Source organism: Lissotriton helveticus, chromosome 4_1 (assembly GCF_964261635.1).
Source record: "Lissotriton helveticus chromosome 4_1, aLisHel1.1, whole genome shotgun sequence".
Lineage (NCBI taxonomy): Eukaryota > Metazoa > Chordata > Amphibia > Caudata > Salamandridae > Lissotriton > Lissotriton helveticus.
The window spans coordinates 754,941,521-754,956,762 of NC_136063.1; the positions used below are offsets into that span (position 1 = coordinate 754,941,521).

At 43.3% G+C, this 15,242-nt stretch overlaps 1 pseudogene; it reads left to right on the forward strand.

The window, feature by feature from the left end:
• Window positions 1–3,295: 3,295 nt before the first annotated feature.
• Window positions 3,296–4,367, forward strand: LOC144827322 (antizyme inhibitor 1 pseudogene; annotated as a pseudogene).
• The last annotated feature ends 10,875 nt before the right edge of the window (window positions 4,368–15,242 follow it).

Consider the following 15,242-nt stretch of genomic DNA (forward strand, 5'->3'; position numbering starts at 1 on the left):
AACAGTTTCATTGCCGAAGAGGTACATGCTATTATGAGTGTCGAATTCATGAAAACCAGTTCACCTTGTGAGTCATAGAAGCATTTTAAAAGCTTTGAAAACGAGTAAGGTACTTTATGAGACCTATTTAAGCGTCTGCATCATGGGACAGTAGTGCATGATTGATGTACTTAATTGAAAGGAACCAGGCATATCAAAATATGTACAGGGGCGCAACACACATTGGGCTGAAACAGGTCTAGTTCCCGTCAGATGCATAAGGGTAGTCAACTGGACTGCAGCAGACGGACCAAAGGTCACTCTCATCTTGCTTGAAGTTGGAGAGTGAATGTATAATTTTACAGGCCTCCGTGTAGTTATTTTGTTTAGGTTTATTGCTTCTCGTGCTTTCACTTTCTTAATTATAAACAGCCATGGGGCTACACAATGTGTCCTAGAGTCTTGGTTTAAAATAGAAGAGATCACACATGTAGAACAAACAGCAGGTGTAGCCATCCAGGTTCTGACCTGTATTTCGTGCCTTGCATGCTCCCATTAAAACAAAAGCAGAAAAGGGAAGTTACTAACGGTATGAAATTATGGCAAAGCGACCGATGATGACATTCTGGAAAGAGGTTTGCTTTCCAAAGACAAAGACAAGTGCCTGTCCCATTAGAAAAAAAAAACGTAATAGTAGTCTGTATGTGTTTTTTAGTAATGCAAGGAGAAGGAGAATTGGACGTGAGGGCATGCCTTGTGTACAAGAGCCCCACGAGAAACCAGTAGGTGGTTGGTTTGAAGAAAAAGATACCTCTACTGTGGTTTTGCTCTGTAGGACATTTTATGCTCGGACTAGTGTCCTGTGGGCACAAATTAAAAACAAATTTGCACTCATGAAATGCCAAGAAATTTTGCAAAATTGCTAAAACACAAAATTTGGGAATTTCATAAGAGTTGGTCTATGTAACACAAAGTTTGCCGAGTTCTAATATGGGAATATGGTCCACTGGTGACTTTTGCAGAAATCTGTGTCTACCCTATACAGCATAATTATTAATTATTAATTTCACTGGGGAAGTCACAGCCTATCAAATTTATGAAATGTGTATCAATGAACAGATGGCAGAAATATGCTGAAGCAAGTGCTACATAAAGCACAAATCATCATAACTGTGCAATAAAGAATCATGAATCTTTGGACGTTGACGTTGTAACAGGAACAAATTACAAGACATAGTCTGGCGTTGTCCAGCAGCCTTTCGACTTTGTAAATGTTGGTTTTGTTTTCTCATTCTTATAAAAAACATTTTGTTGGGGTAGATGCTGGACAATCATCAATATATATTAACCAAATTGGTTAACAGCTAATCTTTTTGGGTCTCAAAACCACACATCACCATAGCAATTCCTGGCACTGAATGGAACAGCTGTGAAAGAGCACAATGAAGATGCCCAGAGTGAAGTTAGCCAATGGCTAAAGTAGGCAGACCCATTGTTCATGCTCTAAGCCATGGGTACTCACAAAGATTTTCCCAGGGGCTGCAAAGTTCCCGGTCTTTGGTGTGACCGAGGGCTGCACTGATGCCAGCAGGGATTGTAAAGTCAGTATAATGGAAGCAAAGCATGTATATTTAGTGGCTAGACTGAACTGCGCTATGTGAAACCAGAAAACCTGAGATTAATCCAGGCTTCTCCACGTGACCAAATTGTGAGAACCTAGGCAACTGTTTATTTCAATTTACCTAATTTTATTCATTATCACATAAGATGAAATCACAATTTCAGGATGCATACTGTTCAAAACCATCTCCTGTGCTTGGATGTAATCACTAATGGCATTGTTGTCAGGATGGGATGGGGGAAGCATGAACGATTAGGAATTGTCAACCAATGAAGCTCGCCAAGAAGGCTGGAGACTGAGGACGTTATTGGAAGTTGGTAAAGCAACCTCACAACTGCATTCTGAACTAATTGTAGCCGGCAGGTTGTAGCTTCATCAGCTCCCAAATAGAACACATTGCTGTAGTTCAGTCTGGCTAAAATCAAAGCCTGGATCACAGTCCTTTGAGCGGGATTAGGGATCATCCATATGATCTTTTTTAGCCATTTGAAGACCGTAAGACAAGTGGCGTTCACCTTTGCCACTCAAGGCTTCCAAGACAATTTGTCATCCAGAATGAATCCCAGATTTTTTACTTTCTGGTATGGAATAGGCAGAGCCCCCAGAGCGTCGGTACATTCATTAGGACCCCAGATGGGTGAGCTTTCCCCCAGAATCATGACCTCAGTCTTATCACCATTGAACCCTGAGACAGTTTTTGTTCATCGATAAGGAGCTTAAATCCATGGGTCAATTTTTCTGTTCAGATGACAACATAAAGATCATCTGTGTGTCATCTGCGTAGGAGAAGAGTCACTGAACACTGGGAACTCCTGTCCTCAGAGCATGAGTCTCAGATCTGGCATTGGGGGAAAACTTGAAATTTAGGATCTGTCAAAAATGATCTAAGCTAGGCCAAGGCTGAACCCTCAAGGCCCAGGGCAGTCAGTCTCTCCTCCAAAATGGAATGAGACACTGTATCGAAGGCTACGCTAAGGTTAACAAAATGAGCGCAGCCGTACTGCCATAAAGGCACTGCCTCAAGCACTCGGTATTGCCCAAGAGGGCGAATCCCGTACTGTGTTCAGCCCTAAATCCAGACTTAGAATTATGACGCAAATTCTGAGCCTCCACAAACGAGGTTAGCTGGCTATTAATATGTTTTTCTAAAACTTTGGAACAGAAAGGAAGAAGGGAAATGGGATGAAAGTTGGATATATTGGCCGGGTCCAAGTTGTTTTTTTTCAGGAGGGGAAGGACCATAGCATATTTCTATTTCTTGGGAACCAGCCCCTCACCAGGAGAGATATTGAGAAGATCTCTTAACATAGATAACAGGTTAGAGTCAAGTTGCCTGATCATGTTAGGGGGTAGGAGGTCCAAAGGAGAGGCTAATTTAATAGATGCAAAATGGTATTGAAAGTCATAGTGTCGCCTTATCGCGCGCCGCTCGAGCCCAGGAGCAGGCTGCGCTCCGCAGGAGGCGGGTCACCGAGCGGAGCGGCTGCGCCCGCCGGACCAAAGCCGGGCCTGCTCTGCCCCCGCTATGCTAGCAAGCCGAGGCTCTAACCGAGGAGCCGGTGCGTCAGCAACGCACGACGGGGCGGATTTTCTCTCAAAGTTTTTAACAATTATCCTGAAGGACTAGGAGAGGCGCTTTATAAAGAACCGTTCAACTTCAACTCTGAGCCTCCTTGGGAACCTAGCTGATGATAGTAGGGTTTCATCTCCTAACTTGTCCAGTTTGTTGCATATTTCAAGAATCCGGGTAAAGGGTTTCTCGATTATTCACTTGGTGTATGTAAGCTGTGAGGAGTACAGCTGAGATGAAAGGATTTATTGAAGACGCAGATACATCCATTGGCCTGCTAGATGAGGCTGCAGCTTTTCGAGATGTTATTGATCACTATATTTATGAACATACGATTACTGACAAACACACTTTTTTGTGAGTGACCTTGGAAAGATTGTGAAGAAACACAACCAGTGGCAAAATGTTGCGGCACATATAAAGCCGTTCTATACGGTAAAATGCAATTCAGCTCCAGTTGTACTTGAAATCATGGCAGCTCTTGGGACTGGATTTTCGTGCATTGGTAAAAATGAAATGACAATGGTACTGGAATTGGGCATATCTCCTGAAAGTGTTATATATTCAAATCCATGCAAACAAGCCTCCCAGTTAAAGTATGCGGCAAAAGTTGGGGTAAACATCATGACATGCGACAATGAAAGCGAGCTCAGGAAGATTGCACGTAATCATCCATGTGCAAAGCTATTACTTCACATCGCAACAGAAGATCTCACAGGTGACGAGGTGAACATGACGGTTGGCACTACACTGAAGGGCTGTAGACACCTTATGGAATGTGCGAAGGAGCTCAATGTTGAGATCATTGGTGTTAAGTTTCATGTTTCAAGTACCTGTAAAGAACCACAAGCATACTTTCATGCTTTATCTGATGCACGATGCGTCTTTGATATGGCTGAGGAGCTTGGCTTTAAAATGAACATATTGGATATTGGAAGTGGATTCACTGGAACTGAATTTCAGTTGGAAGAGATAAACCATGCTATCAACACTTTGCTGGAGGTATATTTTCCTGAAGAAAGTGATATTCAGTTAATTGCTGAACCTGGAAGCTACTATGTTTCTGCTGCATTTACTCTGGCAGTTAAGATCATTGCCAAAAAAGTTATTGAATATGGACGTCAACGTTCCTCTGAAGGTGAACTTGCAAGAAACGATGAACCGGCTTTTCTGTATTATATGAGTGATGGAGTTTAGTTACAGTGTAAGCAGTGAGGATCCAATTGAAACAACCCAAAACCAAATAAGCACAATGCCCCCCCCCCCAGAACCTTATATCAAAATCTGCAGCCACTCGATACCCCCACCGTTTTATGAGATGCTCAAAAGATATCCAAACTTCTAGTGAGTCTCTATTTGCCCAAAGAGTCAAGATACTCTTTTGCTTTAATTTTTGATGCGAAATACAGGGTTCTCCCTTCGTTTATTATTTTTAGTTGGGCAGGGTTTATCAGGAAAACCTGAATCTTCTTCTCCTGGAAGGGCTTAATCATTCCCCTCAATCTCCAACGTCTCTCCACAGTTGTGTGACAATAGTCCGGACGGACGAAGAATGACAACCCTTCGACGGTTCTCCTTGAATCTGGTCTGGCCTTCTCTGCGATAGACTGCCTCAAAACAAAGTTGCCCAGAAAGATTAAAATTGCCCTGGGCTTGTCCCCTTCTCTCGCGCATCTCCGTATTTTAAAAGGGGTACGGTGTGCTCGCTGTATTTCTGCGGGCCAATTCCATCTGGAGAGTTCCGGGAATGCCTGCTCGAAAAGCTTGATGATATACGCTCTGACGTCTGATCCTTCAACTCCCTCAGGTATTCCTAGGATCCTAAGGTTGTTCCGCCTTAGCCTGTTCTCAATATCTTCAAGTTTCCACTGTATATCGGATACTTGAGAACAGTGAGGATCAACCTTACTAGTGGCAGCCGCGACCTCGGCTTCTGTTGACACCACTCTCTCCTCGAGGTTTGACACTCGATCCCCGATGTTGGTGCAGGCTCTAGACAACTTTCTCACAACACCCTGCATCTTTCTCATTGCATCCTGAGATTTGCGGTTGTCCTGGCGAGTTTCCTCCCTATGCGCGATAATTTCTTGGTGAATTATCTCCAAGAGTGAAATTTGGGATGCTTCGACACAAGGTCTACCCTGCAGAGGCATAGCGGATGAGTGATCCCAGCTCAGTTCTTGTTGCAGATGTTCTTGCACCTTTGATACAGCCAGAGATCCTACTGCTGTTGCTGGACCTTCATGCTCGGGGTCGCTCTCTGATTCCAGATTACTATCCCCCAAATAGGAGCTACGATCCTCATCCTCGTCGGACCATTCGGCCCCCTCAGAGACAGAAAAGAAGCATTCACTTAGGGCTTTCTCCTTATCTTTACTTGCACCTCCAATGGCGATACCAGCTTCTACCCCCAGGGAGCCAGTATTGAATATTACTCCTTCCCCCGATAGTTCCGCCCTATTAACAATGGGTGATTCAAAGGCTTGAGCACCGGCAGCCGTTTTATCCACTATGTGTAGCACTTGGGAGCTTGCAACAGTCGTACTCATGGATGGATTTATAGATGTATCCCCGGTAGCTAAGCCCTGAAGACTTTCTACCGACTGAAGGAGTTGTGCAGTTCCCTTTGCTGGGGATGCTGCTGAACTGAGGGTTTCAGCTGGATTTGAGGGGGGCACCCCCCCCCCCACGCCGCTGACAGCACTGTCCATGGCCCCCTTAGCCTGGGTGTCCAGCTCATGATTTATACTGTCACCAGCGAGCAGTTCAGGCAATACGACTTTTTTAACCCCCCTTCTCCCTCTCCTTACCACCTTTAGTAAACATCTCTGCTATGTTTGATATGGCTGCCTGGCGAGTCCTCGCTGCCTGCTGCCTCTTTTTCACCTGCTCCACCGGTGGCGTTTGGGGTTTCCGCTGGGCGTCTTCCATCAGGGGCGCTGCTCCTTCCAGCCCGGTTTTCTTTTTTAGCTGTGCCGCTTTTGCCCCCGAGATAGCCTTAGGTGCCATACTCCTCCTTTGCCTGCAACAACACGGGCTCTGCAAACGCGGCTTCTGTCACCTCTTCCTCCTCCAAACTCCGCACCGAACTCCGCTGCACTCCGCTGCCTTGGGCAGAAGCTCCGCCCTACTGCACTCCCGAAGCGCCTGCGGCTGGGAGAGAGAGCGGTCACGGCCAGCACCAGCGCTCGTAACCACCGTCTTGCTCAACCATGGCAGGTAAGAGCCAAAATCATCCTTGTCCGGGCTTTTCCCAAACTTTACAGTACCAGGGGATTTCTCATGGCTATGCACAAAATCGTTCCTTAGGGCTCCTTCCTGATCCTCACCGCTCCACTGCGATCGGCCACAACTACGCGGCCGCCATCTTTATTGTAATAATCCTAAAGTGTCAGAACGAATCAGTTTGGGGAGTTTATTGCAATCAGAAATACAGTTTTATCTTCTTAATGGAGACTAGAGTTGATAAGATAGGGGGCTAGAAAAGAAAATGAGAACTCGGATACTTGTATTTTTACGGAAATGTGAACCTTCCTGGATGGACACAGTTTAAATCGGTTAATGCTGCATTTGATGTGGGATTCATAGATATGGGTTAAATCCAGTCCCTCTCTAGTGGTGGCTTGAGTACCACTATTATCACACCATATCATCTCATGTGCATATATAAAGTGCACATTCACGCCTAAGGGTATCTTGTTGCTGAATACCATATTTTTTTAATGCAAGTAAATAGTACTTACTGTACCTTGGAAGGAATAAAGGCTGAGTGGTAGCACCAGAATTCAAACATGTGAGAGAGAGGTCAAACACATATCTCTCAAGTGGATTCATCAGTTTAATAAGCCACCAGACTAATACGGTCTGTATTATTACGATCGGTATGGGTTCTTCAACATACCTATCATTACACACATCACTGTGGAGACTTGAATATGACGGTAATCACACATTATCACTGTGGGGACTTAAACGTCACTGTAATCACAAAATATATTTGTGAGGACAGGTACATGACTGCAATCATGCACTATCTCTGTGTGCTATCCCTGTGCATCCCATTAATCACACGCTATCTCTGTTGGGACCGGGGCATGTCTATAATCACACGCTATCTCTGTGGGGACCTGGGCATGTCTATAATCACACACATTCTCTTTGGCAACCGTGGTAATACTATAGTCACACACCATCTCTGTGGGGGATCAAGACATCTCTATAATCACACACTATCTCTGTGGGGACCTGGGCATGTCTATAATCACACACTATCTCTGTGGGGACCTGGGCATATTTATAATCACACACTATCTCTGTGGGGACCTGGGCATGTCTATAGTCACACACTATCTCTGTGGGGACCTGGGCATATCTATAATCACACACTATCTCTGTGGGGACCTGATCATGTTTATAATCACACACTATCTCTGTGGGGACCTGGGCATGTCTATAATCACACACTATCTCTGTGGGGACCTGCGCATGTCTATAATCACACACTATCTCTGTGGGGACCTGGGCATGTCTATAATCACACACTATCTCTGTGGGGACCTGGGCATGTCTATAATCACACCCTATCTCTGCGGGGACCTGGGCATGTCTATAATCACACACTATCTCTGTGGGGACCTGGGCATGTCTATAATCACACACTATCTCTGTGGGGACCTGGGCATGTCTATAATCACACACATTCTATTTGGTGACCGTGGTAATACTATAGTCACACACCATCTCTGTGGAGACTTGAGCATTCATTTAATTACAGACAGTCTCTGTTTTTGCTTGAGCATCACCAGCTTTGCATTCTCTGTATGGGGCTTTGTGAATACTGAAAAGTAGTAAAGTTAGACTTTTGGTCTAAGTTTACATTGTTGAAACTGAAAAGTACAAAAGTTAGATTGTTTGTCTAAGTTTATCATTGTGAATCGGGCCCAATTTTAATGAGGACTTAAACACAAACATCTTTGTGAACTATCTCTGTGGGGACTTAAACAACACTATAATAACACTCTGTATTTGTATGGGCTTAAAAAAACTATAATAAAACACTGTCTTTGTGGGGACTTGAACATCACTATAAAAACATACTATCTCTGTGGGGACTTGAGCATTCAAGTAACTGAACACAAGCTCTGTTTCAACTTAAAGCACCAGGGGGTGCCATGAGGCACAGGGTCAAGACTGGTTTGCATATAGCTGGGTCTCAACTGGCGTGGCAAAGTGAGCTAAAGACGATGATGGATACAACCCAGATCTGTGACTGGGGGTGAGTGACTGAAAAGTTTCGGCACTCAGTCCTTCATCTCTTTGTTTGTTTTGTTCGCCCTACGTTGGGACTCAGACATGGGTCCCTTGCTCATTTTGCCACTAGATTAAAGCGAGCCTGGCTGATGAGGGGGTGTTATCCCAGAACCGGTTCCAGGATGCATGTTTTCGGTCCAGGGAAGACCTGGCTTGGCAGTTAGGGCTGGACTGTTCCCATGAGGCATAGGGCCAAGACTGATTTGCATATAGCTGGGCTGATCTGGGGTGGCGAAGTTAGCTAAAGAACGATGATGGATTCAACCCAGATCTGTAACTGGGGCTGAGTGACTGAAAGGTTTCACCACTCCGTCCATCATCTCCTTTTGTTTGCTTCGACTTGAACATCATCAGCTTCACATTCTCTTTATGGGGTTTTGTGAATTTTGAAAAGTAGTACAATTAGACTTTTGGTCGAAATTTACCTTTGTGAATACTGAAAAGTAGTAAAGTTAGACTTTTTGTCTATGTTTACCTTTGTGAATCGGGCCCTATTTTAATGAGGACAATTACCTTCATGCACTCTCTCTGTGGGGACTTAAACATCGCTATAATAACACACTATCTTTGTGGGGACTTGGATAACACTGTAATAAAACACTATCTTTGTGGGGACTTGAACATCACTATAATAACACACCATCTCTGTGGGGACTTGAACATCTCTATGATAACACACTATCTCTGTGGGGACTTGAGCATTTCTATAATTACTCACAACCCCTGTGTGGACTTGAACATCATTAGCTTCACACCCTTTATAATGGGTTCCAAGCATTGAATGTACACACTATTTCACTATTTCAGTATCTCTGTGGGGACTTCTATTTTGGTAAAAATGTAAGCAGCTACACAAGCTATGGATTCCACTTGACCATTTTCCTTTGTTCTATATGTTAATATCTTTATGTGTTAGTTCCCTTGTCTCCTAAGATTTTAAGCACTAATAAATAGGTTAAATGCAGCTTTAACTGTCTTTAATTAAGCATATGATATGATATTTTCTGGCACATTAACATAATCTGTCTTTAATGTATACCCCTATTATATATGCAGCAATTCATATATGAATATATTATAATGTTTTTTGTGTATATTGTTGCTAAAATAAACATTTAGACATGTGCCTTTGACTGTATTCAATCACAAATAGTATTACGGACTAGGTCCCCACAAGGATGGTAGCACGTGTTCAAGTCCCCACAAGGATGGTGCTGTGCGCATGAATAAATAACAATATATTTGCAAATTTGAAGCAGGATCCTGTATTATGATTTTTTTCTTAACATTTTTCTGTTAGTTGTGTGTTTTAAAAACATTGGGAAAGGTTAGTCCCCACAAGGCTGGTATTCACACATAGTCCCCACAAGGATGGTAACACGTGTAGGGGTGTGTGTGTGTGTGTGTGGGGGTGAGGAATGTGTGTGGGTGTGGGTGTGTGTGTGTGTGAGGTGTGTGTGGGGTGTGTGTGTGTGTGTGTGGGGGGGGGTGTCAGAGGTGTGTGTGTGTGGGGGGTGAGGTGTGTGTGGGGGATGTGTGGGGTGTGTCTGTGAGGTGTGTGTGTGTGTGTGGGGGGGTGAGGTGTGGGGGGGTGGGGGTGTGTGGGGTGTGTGGGTGTAGGTGGGGGTGTGGAGTGTATGGTGTGTGTTTGGGTGTGTGGGGTGTTTGGGTGTGGGTGGAGGTGTGGGTATATGAGGTATGGTGGGGGGGGGTGTGGGGGTGTGTGTGTGGGGTGTGTGTGTCGGGGTATGTGTGTGGGGCACCCCCTCAAAAAAATAAAAAAATAATGAGTGTGTGTGTGTGTGTGTGGTGTGTGTGTGGGGGGGTGGGTGTGGGGTGTGTATGTGGGGGGGTAAGTGTGTGGGGTGTGTGTGTGTAGGATGTGTGGGTGTGTGTGTGGGGTGTGGGTGTGGGGGGTGTGTGGGTGTGTGGGTGTGTGTGTGAGAGGAGTGTGTGTGTGGGTGTGTGTGTGTGTGTGTGTGAGGTGTGTGTGGTGTGTGTGTGTGTGTGTGTGTGTTTGTGTGTGTGTGGTGTGTGTCAGAGGTGTGTGTGGGGAAGGGGTGAGGTGTGTGTGGGGGATGTGTGGGGTGTGTCTGTGAGGTGTGTGTGTGTCTGAGGGGGGATGAGGTGTATAGGTGTGTGTAGGTGTGTGGGGTATGTGGGTGTGGGTGGGGATGTGGGTGTGTAAGGTGTGTGTGTGGGTGTGTGGGGTGTTTGGGTGTAGGTGGGGGTGCGGGTGTGTGAGGTGTGTGTGGGGTGTGTGTGGGTGTGGGGGGTATGTCTGTAGGATGTGTGTTTATGTGTGGGATGTGTGGATGTGTCTGTGAGGTGTGCGTGTGTGTGTGAGTGTGGGCGGGAGGTGTGTGTGTGGGATGTGTGAGGTGTGTCTGTGAGGTATCTGTGTGTGCGTGTGTGTGTGTTGGGGGGGTGAGGTGTGTGTGTGAGTGTGTGGGCCCGATTCACAGAACTAACTTAAGACAAAATCCTAAACTTACTACCATTTTGGTATTCACAGAAGGCACTTACTCATTTTGGTATTCACAGAATGCACTTACTCATTTCGGTATTCACAGAAGTTAGGAGTCCTAACTTTAGGACTCTTAAATGCCTTCTGTGAATACCGAAAGTCTTAAAGTTAGGCTTTTTCTCAATTTAGTAGTAGTAAAGTTAAGACTCCTAACTTTAGGACTCCTAAATGCCTTCTGTGAATACCGAAAGTCTTAAAATTAGGATTTTTCTCAATTTAGTAGTAGTAAAGTTAGGACTCCTAACTTTTGGACTCCTAAATGCCTTCTGTGAATACCGAAAGTCTTAAAATGTTTTTTTTTCTCAGTTTAGTAGTAGTGAAGTTAGGACTCCTTACTTTAGAACTCCTAAATGCCTGCTGTGAATACCGAAAGTCTTAAAATTAGGATTTTTCTCAATTTAGTAGTAGTAAAGTTAGGACTCCTAACTTTCGGACTCCTAAATGCCTTCTGTGAATACCGAAAGTATTTAAATTAGGATTTTTCTCAGTTTAGTAGTAGTAAAGTTGAGAAACATCCAAATTTTAAGACTTTTGGTATCCACAGAAGGCATTTAGGAGTCCGAAAGTTAGGAGTCCTAACTTTACTACTACTAAATAGAGAAAAAAACCAATTTTAAGACTTTCGCTATTCACAGAAGGCATTTAGGAGTCCAAAAGTTAGGAGTCCTAACTTTACTACTACTAAATTGAGAAAAATCCTAATTTTAAGACTTTCATTATTCACAGCAGGCATTTAGGAGTTCTAATGTAAGGAGTCCTAACTTTACTACTACTAAACTGAGAAAAAAAACAATTTTAAGACTTTCGGTATTCACAGAAGGCATTTAGGAGTCCAAAAGTTAGGAGTCCTAACTTTACTACTACTAGGTTGAGAAAAATCCTAATTTTAAGACTTTCGGTATTCACAGAAGGCATTTAGGAGTCCTAAAGTTAGGAGTCTTAACTTTACTACTACTAAATTGAGAAAAATCCTAACTTTAAGACTTTCGGTATTCACAGAAGGCATTTAAGAGTCCTAAAGTTAGGACTCCTAACTTCTGTGAATACCGAAATGAGTAAGTGCATTCTGTGAATACCAAAATGAGTAAGTGCCTTCTGTGAATACCAAAATGGTAGTAAGTTTAGGATTTTGTCTTAAGTTAGTTCTGTGAATCGGGCCCTGTGTGTGTGGGATGTGTGGGTGTGGGTGTGGATGTGTAAGGTGTCGGTGTGGGGGTGTGGGGTGTTTGGGTGTGGGTGGAGGTGTGCGTGTGTGAGGTGTGTGTGGGGAGGGTGTGGAGGTGTGGGGTTGTATGCATGTGGGTGTGTGTGGGACGTACTTGTAGGTACCTAAAACAGCCAGAGAACCAAAAGCTCTTTTCAGAGCTACCCTACCTGTAATCACTCAAAATGATTATTTTATTATTTATTATTATGATTATATAATTTTTTTCACTATTTTTCCCCATGGTACGCTCCCCGGTACGCTCCTCGGTAGGATCGAGACACAAGAGGTGGCAAAAACAAAGGGGGAAATGACCATAAGGGGGCAGGGTGGACCCCCCTGACCCCCTAGGTTTGATGTGGGGGCCATAAAAGGGCCCCGCGGGGCAAAAAAAAAAAGTTTTCGATCTTCGCGGGGGAGCGCCCGGTACGCGCACCAGGGAGCGTACCGGGGAGCGTACCATGAGGAAAACCCAGTGAAACAGTAAAATAATAATTTAAAGTGCTTAGAGGTAGGGTAGCTCTGAATAGAGTTGTTGTGTTGTGTGGGTGATTTAAGTACCAACATGTAGGTACCAATGCAGAGTCTTAAATTCAATGTACACCTTCTTTTCTGTAGATATCTTGCATGTTGTTACAGAAGTTATTGTGGTATATGGAATCCATACCATAGTGTGTCAGGAAAGCAGAAACAGATCCTTTAAGGACTCCCTGAGAAGGCCTAGGGGATCATGGGTAGTCTACCCTGCTCCCTTATGATGTTTTAAAATTGCACAGTATACTGTAAGTATCACTTTATATTATAATCATTTTGGTACTACTTCATGAATTACATATAAAAATGAATAATGTCTCAGACAATTTTTAATTATTAAATAAAAATTTATTGGTTAGAATTTTCATAGTTTAATAAAACTTCCAGCATCAGATGATCTGGAATCTCCTAAAAATTGCAAGCTTCAATACCTTGTAAACAGTCAATAAATTGTTGGTCCAGAGACTCATCCATAAAATCCTCGTCAACATAATCTTCAAGAACAATCTCTTCATCGGTAATTTCGAAAGAAATATTGATGATTTCTTGTTCTCCTTCCATTTTCTTGCTGTAAATTGCATAAAAAATAACGATATCAGTAGGGTTAGGGCACTGTTGGGTTTAAGTTCAGAGAGGTACTTCTGAGTTTTTAACAGTGAAGTTATCTTTGGGCAGTGTATGGTATCAGGAAGGAAGTAGAAATATTAAAAAGTGTATGTGAGGAAGCCTAAGTAAATTCATAATTATACCAGAGAAGCCTAACTTAATCTATAACTATAATAGAGAAGCCTATCTTAATCTATAACTATAACAGAGGGACAGTAAATAACTATCAGAAAACATTTTTACAAATTAACTTAAAGTGCCCCTTACAAATTAACAACTTACCTTAGATAAAGGTGATGAAGATAAATGAGAAAATCCTTTAAAGATGTACCTCAGGTAGTTGTAGTAAAAAATGGCCGTGTTTCCATCTCATTTTTCATTTATATTCATGTACATAACCAATCAAATGTCAGGAAATAAAAGTAGAAAATGAAAGTAACATTTTAATTGGTTGTAAATTCTAACACTTCATATGTGTTTTTGCCATGTAATTTACCTCAGGATATTTAGACAGGGCTACAGCTCAAATGGCTCAATGGTATTCCATCAAATTTGGGAAAATGGTAGGGACTGGTCTGTAGTAGGACCTATTCTATATTTGGTGAAAGTCTCTTCGGTGGTTTTCATGTAAATTAACTTTTAAACATTTTTGGGAGCGCTTACCGGTGCGCGCTCCGGTACGCGTACCTGCAGCGCAACGGGAGTCCTCAATCTTGTGTTTCGGTAGATTTGAGACACAAGATGGAGGACAAACAGCGTTGGGAATGGTTAAAAGGGGGCACGGTAGACACCCCCTGACCCCCTAGGTTTTCTGAGGGGTGCTTAGGAGGCCCATATAGGCAAATACATTTTTTATTTTTTATTTTTCGCGGGGGGAGCGCCCGGTACGCGTACCGGGGAGCGTACCGGGGAGCGTACTTTGGTGAAAAACAGTGAAAAAAGTTAGAGTAAAGTAATCATTTTGAGTGATGAGAGGTAGGGTAGCCCTGAAAAGAGCTTTTGGGTTCTGTGGCTGATTTAGGTACCTACAAGTAGGTTCCAATGCACAGTCTTAAATTCAGGAGGAATATTCTATTCCCCTCATCTGAGAAGTGCACACCATCTCCTCTGTAGATATCTTGCATGTTGTAACGCAAGTTGTTGTGGTATATGGAACCCATACCATAGTCTCTGAGGAAAGCAGAAACCGATTTATTCACATGTTTCCGTGCTTTCTCAAATTGTGGACAAAATTGGTTGGACCACTTCCATTTCTGTCTCTGGCATATATTGGAATATACCAAGGCAGTTTGTGAAAAAAGTGTCATCAATTGCCCAAAGGTGTCCTTTAAAAGCATTTCCAGACCTACCCCAGTCAAAGTGCCTAGGTCATTTCCACCACAGTGCAAAATTATGAGGTCAGGGTATGGCAGATGGTAAAAGGTTTTCACCAATGGTATCAATTGATGACATATCAATCCTCTTTGGCCAATCCACTTGATGTCTACATTTTGTAAATCAAGGTTGTGAAAATTTCTGATAGCTGCATACCTTTGAGCCCAGTGGATCTAGCTATGTCCAATAATCCAGACAGAATACATGGTGAGAGGAGGTTCTGGTGCAGTCAGATGAAATGTGGGAATGAAATGGCAGTTGGAACAGTAGGAGTTTGTAAAAAAAAACTGTGGAGTATCAGTGCTCTTGAATCACAAGCAATGATTGGTGGTTTCAGTTAGTTGAAAACTGAAAGTTAGGGTGCATGGTTCTGTTCTGTGAAAGAAGTAATTTGAATGGTTAAGAAAAAGTCATTTAAAGAAACATTGCATCTGATAAGCTGGTGTATTGAGAGGTCAAACATGCTTGCAGAGTTTATTTGCAACATTGTAGAATAAACTTTTAAACCTGAGAGCTC